The following is a 14,653-nucleotide window of genomic DNA, read 5'->3' as shown; positions in this document are numbered from 1 at the left end:
GAGACGTACTGAAACACATGACACTCGCAGCCTCCTTAAAAACTGGAACAGATGATGTTTGTTTTCACGCAAAACGTTGTGGGTTTTCAGTTTTAGATGTATTCAAAAGTCTGAGGTGTCGCTGAACACTTGTCTGAAAACACATTTGAAGGTTTGCTGTAAGCAAAAATACTTACAGCAACAATATATTTACAATTCCAAGTCAAAATTTATGACCTTTGTTGTTGAATAACAAAGTTTTAATGTTATTTTTATATCCGGTAGATAATCAGAATTAACTTTGACCTTTTCTGAGACGTTTTCACAGATGTGTCAATTTGGTCTTCATATGATTCATGCAATTGGGTTTATGACAGTAAAGTCACAGCCATTAGTTACAGTGCATTTCATCCATGGTGGGAAATCTGCTGTTGTTATTGTTGCCCTAAAGAAATAAAAATGAACCAAAGAAGACATTTTTCTGTCTCTGCTTTCTGTTCATCGAATAATGTTTGAGGAGCTCTGCAGTCCTGAGCCTTCATTGAGTTTATTTCCTTCTGTTTGTTTGTTTTAAAAGTTTGATTATTTTAATTAAAAAAAACAAAACAAAAAAACAATCAGGATCATTTATGAGGAGAATGTAAAAGCCCTGAAAGAGGTCACGGAAAGGACTGGTGTGATAGAGGAGGATGTTAGGAACTGGGTGATGGAGGCAGATGTTCTGCTGTGGAGACCTCTAAAGGCCAAAGATGAGGACCTGCCTTTTGTATACGCCACATAAAAAACAGAAGACATTGGCACACAATATGCAGATGCGGTCACTCTCTGTTACATATTACGCAGGTTTTGGACACTAATTTGGGAACCTGTGTATTGGTCATGTTCAGAAATTTGAAGGCTTTATGAATAAAAGACAAGTTTGACTGGTTTCAAAATTAAATCAATTCGAACATACCTGGTTCCGATAAACAGTTTAACAGTGGTTGCTATGCACTATGGGATGTAATTAACTTCCTGTCATTTCATTAAAAAAGAACAGGAAGTCCTCTTGTATCCTTGTGTCCTCTTCTAAAGGAGGCGACCCTGGTGCAGAGCTTCAGAGTCACCTCCCTCACCTCCCTCTGTCTGTTATATGTCAGGAATTGACAAATTCTGATTGCAGAGGCTGATCAGCATCAACCTTGAAGGGTTAAAAAATAGAGAGTGCTCTCCTCTGAGTCAGCTTCATCATAGCTTAATGAAGAACCTTACTTTATAAGGTCAGAGAACATGAGATCTTTGAGGAGCTCCGTGGACAATAAAGAAGGAATTCACCTCCTGTACTGCCATGAACTTTCATCCATCTTGGATGAAGGATCTACCGGTGGCTCTTCTTTGCTGAAATTTTTACATTATTTGTCAGTTTTTTCTGCCAATAAAAAATATAATTTTTATTTTTATAGAATTTTTCATGCATAAGTTCAACAAATAATAAACATTTAGGATGTTTAGTTCACATATAATTAGATGTAGATATATTTAGACTCCTAGTTCATTGTCTAATCTGTCATTTTGGTTATACTTGTAAAAATTATGCTGCAGAGCAGTGGTCGTCATCATCAAATAACGTTGGGTTACTTAACGTAATCCCTGGTTCTTTGATAACAAAGTGACTTGTTTCACTATGGGAATCGCCTCAGCGTAACCAACTACAGAAGCTCCAATGACACCGCGTCTGTCTATGACAGACCTGTCGAGCCATACTCAGAGCTCCGCCCCCTCATTCTAACTTTGTTCTGCAAAGGCCCCGTGAGTGTTAAGGCGAACGCCGTCAGACACAAGATGGACCCAAAGGTCAGATTCAACCAGAACACAGGTTCTGATGACGCGTGAGAAGAGTTTATTTACACATGTGAGCTCTAGATACAATGTTGGGGGAGGTGATACAAGCTACTGTATATACATGTGACAGTGAAAACAGGTGAATAACTATAACACTGGTGCACAGGCAAGGAGACTAGACACTGTGACATTTTTAACTGTGGGAATGAGTTAACTATGATGAGGGCTAACGATGCTGTGACCCTGAACACTTGAGGCAGAAAATACATGGAGTAAGCACATTCACTATGACGTTCCCTATGACAACTTCACTTTTCCACAGCAATAAAAAAGACTGTGGCCTTTTGACACTGGGTCAGATTGTGGCTCATCTGGCATCTCATCTTACGTGATACACAACGAGCACTGCTTCTGTGTTTGTTATTAATTATTGCTCTCAAACTTCTTTTTAAGCCAAACACTTTTTTAGAGAACAGTGACTAAGACTATAACGAATCTTTGTAATCAAAGTTAAAACTCAGTATTAGGCAAACACAGAAACCCTAGCTTGAATGCTAAGCGATCTAACCTACCAATTTAAATGTCTAGTTATGTACTAGCAAGAGAGTTTGCCACGGTAGGCCAGACTCAGTTAGTTTAGTCTGTTAAAGAGCCTGTAAAGAGAGCCAATAAAATCAATCAATCAATAAAGCTCACTCTTCTCATCTAAGTCAGCGCCTGCATCTTTTGGTCCTTATCTCACTCCACACGGCTTGCCTCGATAGCCGTGACAGTATGTTACCTGTCAATGAACAGTAGCCTGTATTCAGTTTGAATATTGCTGAAAATTAATATGGCTCAGTTTTTTATAGGGTTGTAAATCATGTTTTACTTAATTAACTTTAGGTGAGAACACAAAGACTGAGAGAGGAGGGCAGAAAGAGGAGGAGCAGGCTCAAGACAGAAACAGGTGAAACGATAAAGCCAAGGAAACTTCAGTTTGATCACATTCACCGATGATGATTCTGGCATTAACATGCATTCCTAACCTGCTCTGATAATAATCATAGTCACGATCTGTTTTTGCTCATTTCTGGTTGAAGTCAGCGTGTTTTTGACTGTCAGAGCAATGGCACAAGGAGAAGGGAGCGATTTTAAAGAGCAAGAAGAGGTAAAATCACAGTTTCATGGATGCTCTGTAGGTGCTCCAATAAAAAACATGTTCATTGATATGAATGGTAATATTTTAATCAAGCTTGAGCCGGACTGCTGGATCCACACTGATGTACAGACTAGTACTGGGGGCACTGGGGATACTGCAGTCCATGCTGCTCAGGGCTCAGTGAAGCAATGGTTTGTATGTAAAGCAGCTCTCTTACCTCTTTGCTTCTTGTCCAGGTTTGTGGAGTGGTGGGGTGATTTTCTACTGTCTGTACTGAAGTAGGGCTGCTCAATTAATCGAATTTTAATCTAAATTACGATCTGGGCTTTCAAAAAAAATAAAAAATGACTGAGCCGATTATTAGCACCTCCCTTGTGCTTTACTCTCGCGCTGCTCCATGTGGCAAATCGAGCACACGTCTCTGCGTTTCGAACACGCATCACAACAATTAAGAGGACCCGAGGGAAGCTCGGAAAGCTAAGCAGAAGTTATTTGGAGAGGAGAGGATAATGGCTACCGAAGAAAGAATGCCGTTGGTTGAAAAGAGAGATAAAACAACTTCAGTTGTGTGGAAACATTATGGGTTCGTGGAGTCAGACATGGATCAAGTAGACATAGTGTCTACTATTTTATATTATTTTTTGACAACCTTTAAAGCCGTTATTCAATACATTGTTATTGTTAAATAAATATCGTCAAATAATCGAGATCTCAATTTCAGTGAAAATAATCGTGATTATCATTTTTGCTATAATCGAGCAGTCCTATACTGAATAATAAATAGTAATAATACTGCTGTCATTGATGACGATGTGGTCGTGAAACCATGCCATGCACGTTTCTACCTCTGATCTGCTTTGCTGCAATTTCGTCTTTAACTTTCTTTGGAAAGTTCTGGTCAACATGACTGAGCTTTTCCTCGGGTTTGATAACTACAAGGTTCATCTTAAATCTGAGATTTTTGACTCTGAATCCAATTAATTAAGTTGCTTTTTGTGGAACACTGTGACGTATAGATATTGAAACGAGGTTAGCAAAGGTGAAAACAGTGAACTACATTTGCAGGCAGCATATTTCATTAATAATAACTATGGCATTATGACTGGGGCCGAGCCCCCTATAGGTTGGATCTTAGAACTGCCCCTGCAGGCTGCTTTGTGTTCAGCTCAATGTGGTTAGTCTCCACCTTTGACCGTTTGGCAGTGCCAGAGAGTCAGAGATATTAAATGAGAGACTGCAAGAGACACCAGCGAAGAAGAAACTGACCCTAACGCAACAGCCTCCTTTAATACACATGTTTGTCCACCAGAAGGCAGCAGAGATACAGCTACTACAGCACTGCTACAGTTATGCCTCTGGAAAGAATATCTTGGGGGTAAATTGTGCCACTGGTTATGAAAGTAAAATATTATATTTCGATCTCAGAGACTGTAATGCTACATAAAAGCTAGACAAAATCAACACAAAATTACTTATCTAAGGTTTATTTAGTTATTTTACAACACCAGTGGCACATTTTATACAAGCTAATTGTGCCACATGAGCACATCAAAAGTCAGTTTTCTTACACAAAGCCTAGCACCACATGAACTTGTTGATGCTACCCACTGCTCCCTTCTGGCTGTACCACTAAGTTGTTGTGGTGTGGGTAGTTTTTTTTTTTTTTTTTTAATCCACATCTTCTCTAAGGATGATTCCATCATCACTTTCTTTGAAAGTTAAGATAGACGTTCCATTCACAGACCTATTACTACTTAGCCTTAAAAATTTTGCACCAGTGTCGGCACCACCAACCAATCTAACGTAGTTGTAGGATTCGGTTTTGCTGCAAACTTCACAATGATAATCACAATTACATTCAGATTGAAGTTCTGCTGAGTGCTTTTTCAACCCCGCGTTCCATTCACAAGTCATGCTATCTGGAATTATATGCAGTTAAGTGCTCAAAACGTAAACATTGTTTGCCTGTTTGATAATTAGTCTATCAAGTATATGTATATTGTATTTGGAGATTTAACGAATAAATATCTGTCTTCTGCTTCATATTTAAATGTTACAGTTGTTTGAAGTGAGCTTGTATGTCCTGTTATAAAAGATTTTCCTTTCTTGCAAAAAAAAGGTTATAACAGGCTGACGCACACAACTGAGCCAAATATGTGAAGATGAAAGCTTTTTGTAAAGATCCTCTAGGTGTTGTTAATTAATTGTTGAGTGAGCTGACCCATCTCACTTCAAGGAGTTTCTCTACTCCATCCTGCATTTCTTCACTGTCAGGGTATTTTGACCTGCTGCCAACACATGGTGCGTAATCATGCGCACGGTTTCTGTTTGTCATACCTAATACTCAAACTGCAGATCAGTGAATGATGTGATTAATTTTTGAGTGCATAACTGCATACATTTGCATATTAATATAGAAAACTGCATTTTTGTCAAATTTGTTCAATTCTTCACTGCCTACAGAGCTGATATTACCACCTACAAATTATAAAATGACAATAACACTAACATGAAACGTACACAAATTAGTGCATTAATTAGCTTAATGAATTAGTCCATTAGCATAACTGGTCATATTTAATATATCATGGTGATTACGGCAGCTAAACTGTGCCTCCCTCCTGTTTTGCCATTCCGCGTTTCTCTGCGTCTCATCCCTATGATTCTCCCTGAATGTCATCCCGTGTTTCACCCAGCGAATTATTATTTCAGGTTTGTTTAGCTAGCTCTCCCAGTTCAGTTTGTTTCTTAGTTTCCATTCTGGCCATCCTCACTTCTGTTTGTAGTCTCACATGTTGTAAATAAACGCTCACTCGCATCTCAGCCGTTGCCTGCATTTTGGGTCCTTTTTGCCGCAGCCGTGAAAGAAAAACTGTAAAAATACATTCTACAATTACAATAAAATAATATATTTAAAATATTCATAAGTTGTGCCACTGGCACAAATCACTCCAACCCCACCATTTTGAAAAAACAAAAACAAAAAACCCCATCATGCAGCAGTTTTGAGTTAACATAGGTGTGTGTTAGGTGTGTAGACTTACGGTGTAGCTTACCAAAGCACTAAAACATCTGTGAAATGTTTTTAGACTTGTCTAAAACTGTTCAGACAAAGCAATCAAAAAATCTTCATTACAGAAATTTTACTTTGAAAAGCAAAAAAAAGTTTTTGAACTTAAATATGATTTACTCTCATGCAACGATGCTCTCTTCTTTGCAGGATGAGTAAAATTGCTGACCCTTCAAAAATGTGGTGTGTTAAAGTGACTTGTTAAATGTTGTCATTTTTATGCTTACCATCTCTACATTGTTTCAACTCTGTTATCAAAGGAATTCCTTTGTCCCCCCCCCCCCAGCCTCTCGAGGTTTTGGGGGGGGGCTGTAGTGTTTTATCACAAGCACATCCTTGTGAAGGGCTGTTTGATGTTTGGTAAGCTTCCTGCCCTTTTTATGGCTTCACTGCGTTGTGCATGGTGAACCAATACAGGAATTGAACCATACATTGGGTGTGGGGGAGATTACCCCCTTTATGACCAGGATGTTGTTAGAAACAGTTGTGATCAGGAAGTCACGCACACAGAGAGACACACATTCTTACATGACACACACACACATTCTTGCACATGCATACAGATGTTTACGCCAGTGTTTTTAATTTTTTTAAGGAGGTTTAATATGGTTTCTCCATCAGTTTTAAAGAGGTCTAAGCAGGTTTCTCCACCGAATAGGAGGGTTAAAAACATTTTTTTCTCCGTCACTGAGGGCGTTGAGTGTTCGTTTCTCCACCGAAGGGAGGTCAGAGCTCTTGTATGTGTCTATTTTGTGTGCGTGTGCGGGCCAGACGTGGTCTGCATGAGTGAATTTGATTGTCGTTTTGTATGCAGTTGCTTTTAAGCTGATGAGCAAGCTACACATGTTCAGAGCAGGAGCTGGTTGACCGTATCAGTGGGGAGGGAAACAGAGCTATGATATCTCGAGCATGCAGCTATCCGTGAGTTCAGTTTCTTCCTCGCACCTCATATGGGCAACAGCTTTTCTGCATCCTGATTCATGTGTGTAAGACTTTTGTAACATCAGCATCATGTTTTTGTTTTGGCGAAAAGCAGGTGATTGTGTCTGATGTCATGGTGCGTGTGAGTTACTGAGAGGTGTGAAAGTATGTGAGTGAAAAGGTATCCAGCTGGGGCAGACATGATTCTGCAGGTCACCTGCCCAGTGGACAAAAGAAATAAAGTAGTTGTGTTGATGAATGATAACATGAAGAGTGTTTGGTGTTTCTCAGCCTGAAACAACTGTAATGCTACTTTCTGTTTTTAAGAAAGGAGGGTTAAAAAAAACACACAAAAAAACCCCAGAGAGAGTCATGTTTCGGCTGTGTGGCAGGCAGGAATTGGACCCAAACGCAAACTCACGGGGACAGAACTTGAACTCAAAAGCAGCTTTACTGCCAGAAAACAGATAACAAACAATACAAAACTAAACTGAGAAAAGCTAATTATAATGTACACAGGGAGCCTCACACACAGCATGAGGGAGATCACGACACTGACATAGAGAAACACAGGGCTTAAATACACTGGGAAATAACGAGGGGAATGAGACACAGAAGGGAAGCACAGCTGGGAGAAATCGGACATAACGAGACCCAAGGGAAGCGAAACTCAGTACATTCACGTAGGACACAGACCTTCAAAGTAAAACAGGAAATGTAACATAGACGCAGACTTGACTAAGGGAGACAGAGCAACTAAGAAACGCAGAACAATAACAGAGAGACAGAGGGAAGCTACTAAATACTCAGAAAACTAAAGAGAATACAAGAAAGCCAAACTAAGACACTAGACTAAAGAATAAACTGGGGCAACAAAGAGAACTAAGATCATAATACAAAAACTCAAGAGACACAAGAAACTCAAAACACTGGGTCACCGACCCAGGAACGTGACAGAAATGTATGTTGTTTTAAGCAGTGATGAGAATATTGAAAATGTGATGAGAGAGGTACACAAAAACACACACAAACATTGTATTAACTGTCATGGTCCCTGGTCCCTGTCATGGTCCCTGGAGGGGAGGTCCCTGTCATGGCCGGGGAGGCACAGGTTCCTGAGGATGTTTTACCAGTCAGTGGTTGCTGGAGTACTTTTCTATGCTGTGGTGTGCTGGGGGAGTCATCAGTGCTGCTGAGGGGATCATCCACTTCTTTTTTGTGACCCCTGGACCCCATGAGTAGGAGAGTGAGCTGCTTGTGTGGAGACTGTTTGGACGAGGAGCAGAGCGAGTGCGAAGAAGTGTGTCTCCCCAGCCTGTTGATCCCCGGGACCCTGGTGTCCCCCCCCCTTCACGTGTATATAGTGCACCAGTGTGATTAATAAAGTGTCGTTGAACTGTGCTTCCTCAGTCTGCGCCTGAGTCCGTTCCATTCCCGTGACATTAACCATACTAACCCTACATGCATATACACATACAATGATACTCATGAGGATCAGACAGCATCTTAAGCATGAGATTCTGTTTGTCATCTTTTCCAAGTCACTAGTAAGATGAAAGTAATACAAAGACTAGTGGACTGAATATTATAGGAGGACAGATGGTTGCATCATAGAGGAGAAAACAGAATGCTGATGAGGGGTTTTGGATGAGTGAGCTGAGTGAGCTGATTGTGAGTTTCTGGTGTGTGAAGAAGTTTTAACATGGCACACATTTGGTTACATGAGAAGAAACTAATTATGTGCTGAGATAACAGGGTTATGCTGTATGTTGTGTGTGGCTGGATGAATGTTTGAGATTAAACTGGCTGTTGATTTGTCTTTTGTTATTAAGTTGAGCCTGCCAATTAGGTTTGGTATGATTTATCCCCCTGAAATGAAGAACACGTGCCATGACTTAACAAGGCCTTTCCTTTCATTCTTTCCTTTATTTTATTTTTATTTTGTTACTTTCATGGTGCACTAAAAGCTTTGTTTAATAATTTTTCTGTCACCTAAGGAGATCTGAACGTTGAATAGGAAGAACTACACAACATGTTGTTGCGAACGGTTGCAAGTGAGTTTCTCCAGAATTAAAATGGGCTTGGGAGAAAGTCACTTATTTGCGACAATTAGAAAATGAGTCCCTGTCCAGAAGGATTCAAGAAGGAAATCCAGTCTAAATTCGTTTTCTTTTTGAAATGACGTCGTTTTGCTGAGGGTGGAAACAAAATGCGACGATAATTTCCACTATCAGCAAAAGAAAGAATCACTGAGTGAATGAATGAGTGAGAATTTAAAAAAATGGGGAACTGACTGACTGGTTAAAGCTGACAAAAGCTGACAAGACTGACTGACTTAATACCATTGTGTGAAGTTAACCCCACCTGACAAAAGCGTGGATTTATCTCTGTGTGTGTCTCTGTTGCAGGAACAGGATGACCACAGGAGGAAACTTGGGTCACATGACTATGTGAACTCTGCAAATTTAACCTTTTTAGTTTTAATTTTTCTGTGTCTGTGAATTTACCATGGGGGTGTTATTCACTACCTTGTGTTGCTCACAGATATCACTGTGAGAAAGAGTGGTGGTTGATGGTTAATCATGTGATTTGATCATGTGATTTACAGCAGGACACAACTTAATGATGTTTTTCTACCACAGTATTATTGAGTTTTTGTGTGAAGAAAACTGTGGTTACAGGCTATATGTTGATGATGAAATTACACTGTTTTGTTGAGAAAATGTTGGAGAAAATGTGAACATTATAGGGGAAAAAGTGAATACAGTGTGATACTGTGTTTGAAACCAGTGTTGCTTCTTTTTACAGCAGAGTGTTAGCTTTATGACCTTTTACAGCTCCTCTGGAATCTGGATGGCCGACGCCTGACCACCAGGATGATCCGTGTGTTTGGCTAATGTTTGTTTTCTTTAAGAGTGTTTGTAAAGGATTCAGCACAGACAGACAAGTGATAATTGAACAGATGTGCAGTGGTTACAAAATAGTTAAATGAGGCTCATTATCTGACCATTATTGGGCTCATGGTGAGTGACAAACTTAAGGAAAAGTCACTGATTACAATGTGGAAGGACATTGAGAGGTTCAATGATTTGGAGCAAATTATGGAAAAAGTAGGAGTTTAATGAGTTTAGAATAAACCTGCCGTGATACTTGTCTCTGTGATGCTGAATACTTTATTACACTTATGAGTTGCAGTTGGTTGAAAATGTGAAGTTGTTTTAACTTAAAGACAGGAGCACCACAGGGAACTGTGCTGTCCCCTCTTCTCTTCACCCTGACTTCTGCTAACAACTCTGAATTATGCCGCATTCAGAAGTTTGCAGATGACACAGCCATCATGGGGTGTATCTGGGATGATCAGGAAGAGGAGTACAGAAGTCTGGTGAGGAACTTTGTCGCATGGAGTCACACAAACCACCTGCAACTCAACACCTCAAAGACTAAGGAACTGGTTGTGGACTTCGGGAGGTCCAGAGAAGGTCCACTGCCGGTTCAGATAGAGGGGAAGGAGGTGGAGGTGGTCAACAAGTACAAGTACCTCGGGCTGTGGGTGGACAATAAACTGGACTGGTCATGCAACACAGAGCACCTGTATAAAAAAGCCCAAAGCCGACTGTACTTCCTCAGGAGGCTGAGGTCTTTTAACATCTGCAGGAAGTTCCTGAGGATGTTTTACCAGTCAGTGGTTGCTGGAGTACTTTTCTATGCTGTGGTGTGCTGGGGGAGCAGCACAGCAAAGAAGGACTCATCCAGGCTGGAGAAACTGATCAGGAATGCTAGCTCTGTGGTTGGCATGAAGCTGGACACTCTGGTGACAGTGGCAGAGAAAAGGACACTAAAAAAACTGCTGGACATTATGAACAATGCTGGGCATCCTCTGCACACGGCCATTAACAACCAGAAGAGTCTGTTCAGTGACAGGTTGCTTCTCCCCAAGACAAGAACTAACAGACTTAAAAACTCCTTTGTCCCACACGCCATCAGACTGTTTAACTCCTCTCTGGAGGGGAGAGGGAGGGGAAACAGGAGGACAAAGGAGGGGGGAACAACTAAGCTGTAGTGCCTCTTCACTTCACTGTGCAATACCTTTTGTGCAATACTTTTGTTAATAGGCAATGGTGCAATAGACCTCAATACTTGAAATGTGCAATTCACTTGTATTTTTATTTTTATTCCTATTTATTCTATTTATCCCCTTCGTAGATTTTATTTATATATGTCTCTGTATTTATGTGTGTGTGTGTGTGTGTGTGTGTGTGTGTGTGTGTGTGTGTGTGTGTGTGTATATAATATTCTGTAACTCTGTAACTTCTGTCGGTGCTGTGCTTTTGGAAACCGAATTTCCCAGAGGAACCCACCCGAGGGATTAATAAAGTTTTATCTTATCTTATCTTATCTTCTATGACACAGGCTGGAGCTGGGAGTTAAACAAACTAAACATTTAACCACTGACTAATGTTTTAAACAGGGTTACAGGTTTGGAGTAATGCTGCTCCAAGGGACAAACCCTGGAGATTGTTTTAGGGAGAATGTGCAACATTCTTGTATGTCTCATTGGGGAGTTGACACATGGCAAGAGCGTGTGGCACAAGAGGAGTGTCATTTTTCTAATTTGCAGATGTCGTGAGGTGCCATGACGAGAAGGAGTGACTGAGGGGATCATCCACAAGATGGAAGCTGAGGCCAGGAGAGAGGCTTCATGAGGATCAGAGATCACTTTCCCCTATTACTGTGACACAACTGCTAAAGTACTACATTATCCATACTACTGGAGAAAGAACTACTACTCTGTGCTGTTTCTTTTCACACTGACAGCCAGTTACAACCCTCCTCCACTGTCATCTGTGCAGGAGACGGTTGTCACAGTGATGGCCACGTGGTCCTTTATACTCAGGATTGTTCTGCTCTCCTGCCCCCACCAACCTTCCTTCCCTTCTCACTCTCCTCCCCCCACCTCAGACACCTCCAATTATGTAACACCGCCTCTTCTCCTCCACAACCTCCTGCTGAACAACCAATCAAGTTCCTCAACTCTGAGTGACATCACAGCTCCGAGGAAGGGCCTTAATTAATGAACCATGTGTGTGAGAGAGAGCGAGAGTGAGCTGCCTGGTTGCTGTGGTGATTGCAGTCATCTTGCAATCACCCATAATGCACCTGTGACTGTGAGAGACGACAAACTGGTCGTGTTTACTGGTCACATTTTCCCATCCTAATGTCACATGACATCACGTCATCTGGTTCACATCAGCAGATTGTTGTGTGTTCTGTGGTTCAGGCAGACGGGACTCAAACTACCAACCTGACAGCTGAGAGGCTTCAACGTTAAATGGCAGAGGTTGGAAGCTGAATCAGCGTTACCTCAGCGATTTGGCAGCTGCCATATTGGTTTTTCCAGCAGGATGTTGTTTGGTCACGTCAGCACCTCTACAGCACCAAAGAGGACACGAAACGTATACTCAGCTTGTTTCCACCCTGGAGCCCTCCTCTAACAAACGAGTATGTTTTTTAGAGCATGTTTAGTGCCATCTTGTGGCAGTATAGATCGTGATGTCACTGGGTTTGTTGGCTGTTTTCTGCTAAGAGACTTTCATTGGTTTAACTAGTGACAGATCACTGAGTGGAAAACAAGGAGTCCAAAAAGAGAGTGTGTGTTTTAGGGGTCACCTTTGCCCAGCTGTTGGCTGCAGCAGTAACTTCATGTTAAAAACATCAATATAGGGTCCACTCTCTCTATCTATGATTAGCAGTCAGTCAGGTTCTTCATTGCTGGTTAGCTTCAGCTAATAGCTGTTATGTTCAGTTTTATAAAGCTTTCTGAATGAGGGCTGTGGGGAGGAGAGCTGTTTCGGTCCTGTGACCGATGCAGTCTGACACTCCTTATCAGGTCGGTGCACCGAGCGAGCGGCACAGTCAGCTGATGTCCTTAGGATGCGATTGCTGCAAAAAATTGTTCCCCCAACACGTGTTCTGTCCTTCCATCCTGCACTTAATTCCTTCCTTTCCTCTTTGTCTTGAATAAAGCATACATGGTGGTGGGATGGCGGTTGCCGGGTAACGGTCCTGGTGGAGCCATTACTCAGAGGAACGAGGAGACCATGAACACTGCTGTTTAAAAGCTGCCAGCGGCCTTTTGTTCAGACACAAAACTTTATTTAACATGCAACTCCTCACACTGTGCAGCAGCTGAATGGAGGCAGTGATGTCATCACCACCAAAAGAAGGAGTGGGGATCAAACAGTTTTCTGTCTGGGAGGATGTTCACGTGTTATCGATCAGGCTGATAGTTGATCAGCTGCTGGGGTGATCGGCCCTTTAAAGCTCATCACAGTAAATCAGTCAGCCATGTTCCCTTTCTTTGTGAGGTGTTCACTGACCCGTTGATGCGCATGAAGTACCCTGTTCTTTTTTAACATCTTCAGCCAATGGCAGGAAGTGGAGGCTGTGGAGGGCTGTGATTGGCTGCCAGGAGGAGTAGGGTGAGCTCGCGTCAAGGCTACTGTCAGCTGACAACCCTGTAAGTACGGAGATACTAGTATTTCCTCCGAGTGAACGATGGCGAAGCAAAAAGAGACAGCAGGGAGATACGAGGTTTCCTGACCACAAAGAAGCCCCCCCCCCCCCCCCCCCCAACACCACCACCATAACCACCACACACACACTCACTTACACACTCCTCCTCCTCCTTCATTTGCCCTTGTCGTCTCTTTCTGTTTGGTCATGAATAAATGACAATGGTCTGTGTGTGTCTATGTGTGTGTGTGTGTCTTGTGGTGTATGGTGGTTGGGCATACTGCAGCCTCTCGACATGCTGATGGAGGATGGGGGAGGGGCATCAAGCTCTGAAAATGGATGAGGACAGGTGGGGGAGGAGCAGAAGATCTGGTTTGTATTCAGCTCTCACCACCTGATCCTGCTGATGCTGTCAGCATGGAACACCACACACACTCACAAACACACACAATGTTGTGGTTCTGCAGGTTCATGGTCCTGGACTCAGGTATGCTGCCTTCTACGATGCCTTCTCTCTACTTCCTGTGTAAGATCACATGATTTAAGTCTGACAGACCTCAGCACCCCCACAGAGTTTACCAACCGGTGTGAACCCTTTCACCCCATCCCTGTTACCATGGAGACGGGCATCATGGTGTGCAGTGCCTCCTCTCCTGCAGCAAGTTCAAGTCATTATTTATACAGGACAACACTGAGAACCCGACTCTGCCTTCAGCCTCAACCCATACTGCCCAGGAAGAACCTTTGACATAGAACCAGAACTTCAAACAAAGAACCAGAACCTAAATAAAGAACTAGAACACAGAGAGACATAACTTTAAGCAAAGAACCAGAACATTAAACAAAGAACCATAACAAAGAACCATAAACATAACCTAAATATAGAACCAGAACCTCAAACAAAAAACCTGAATCTAAATAAAGAACCAGAACCAGAACACAGAGAGCAATAATTTCAAACAAAGAACCAGAACCTAAATAAAGAAGCACAACACAGAGAACCATAACTTTAAACAAAGAACCAGAACATTAAACAAAGAACCAGAACACAGAGAACCAGAACTTTAAACAAAGAACTAGAACCTAAATAAAGAACCAAAACCAGAACACAAAGAACCAGAACTTCAAACAAAGAATCACAAGCAGAACTTTAAACAAAGAATCACAAGCAGAACTTTAAACAAATAACCAGAACTTAAACTAAAGAA

Source organism: Copadichromis virginalis, linkage group LG15, assembly GCF_057382275.1.
Source record: "Copadichromis virginalis isolate Kocher_CV1m ecotype Utaka linkage group LG15, C_Virginalis_male_GT1.1, whole genome shotgun sequence".
NCBI lineage: Eukaryota > Metazoa > Chordata > Actinopteri > Cichliformes > Cichlidae > Copadichromis > Copadichromis virginalis.
Note: the sequence above shows the minus strand (reverse complement) of the source record.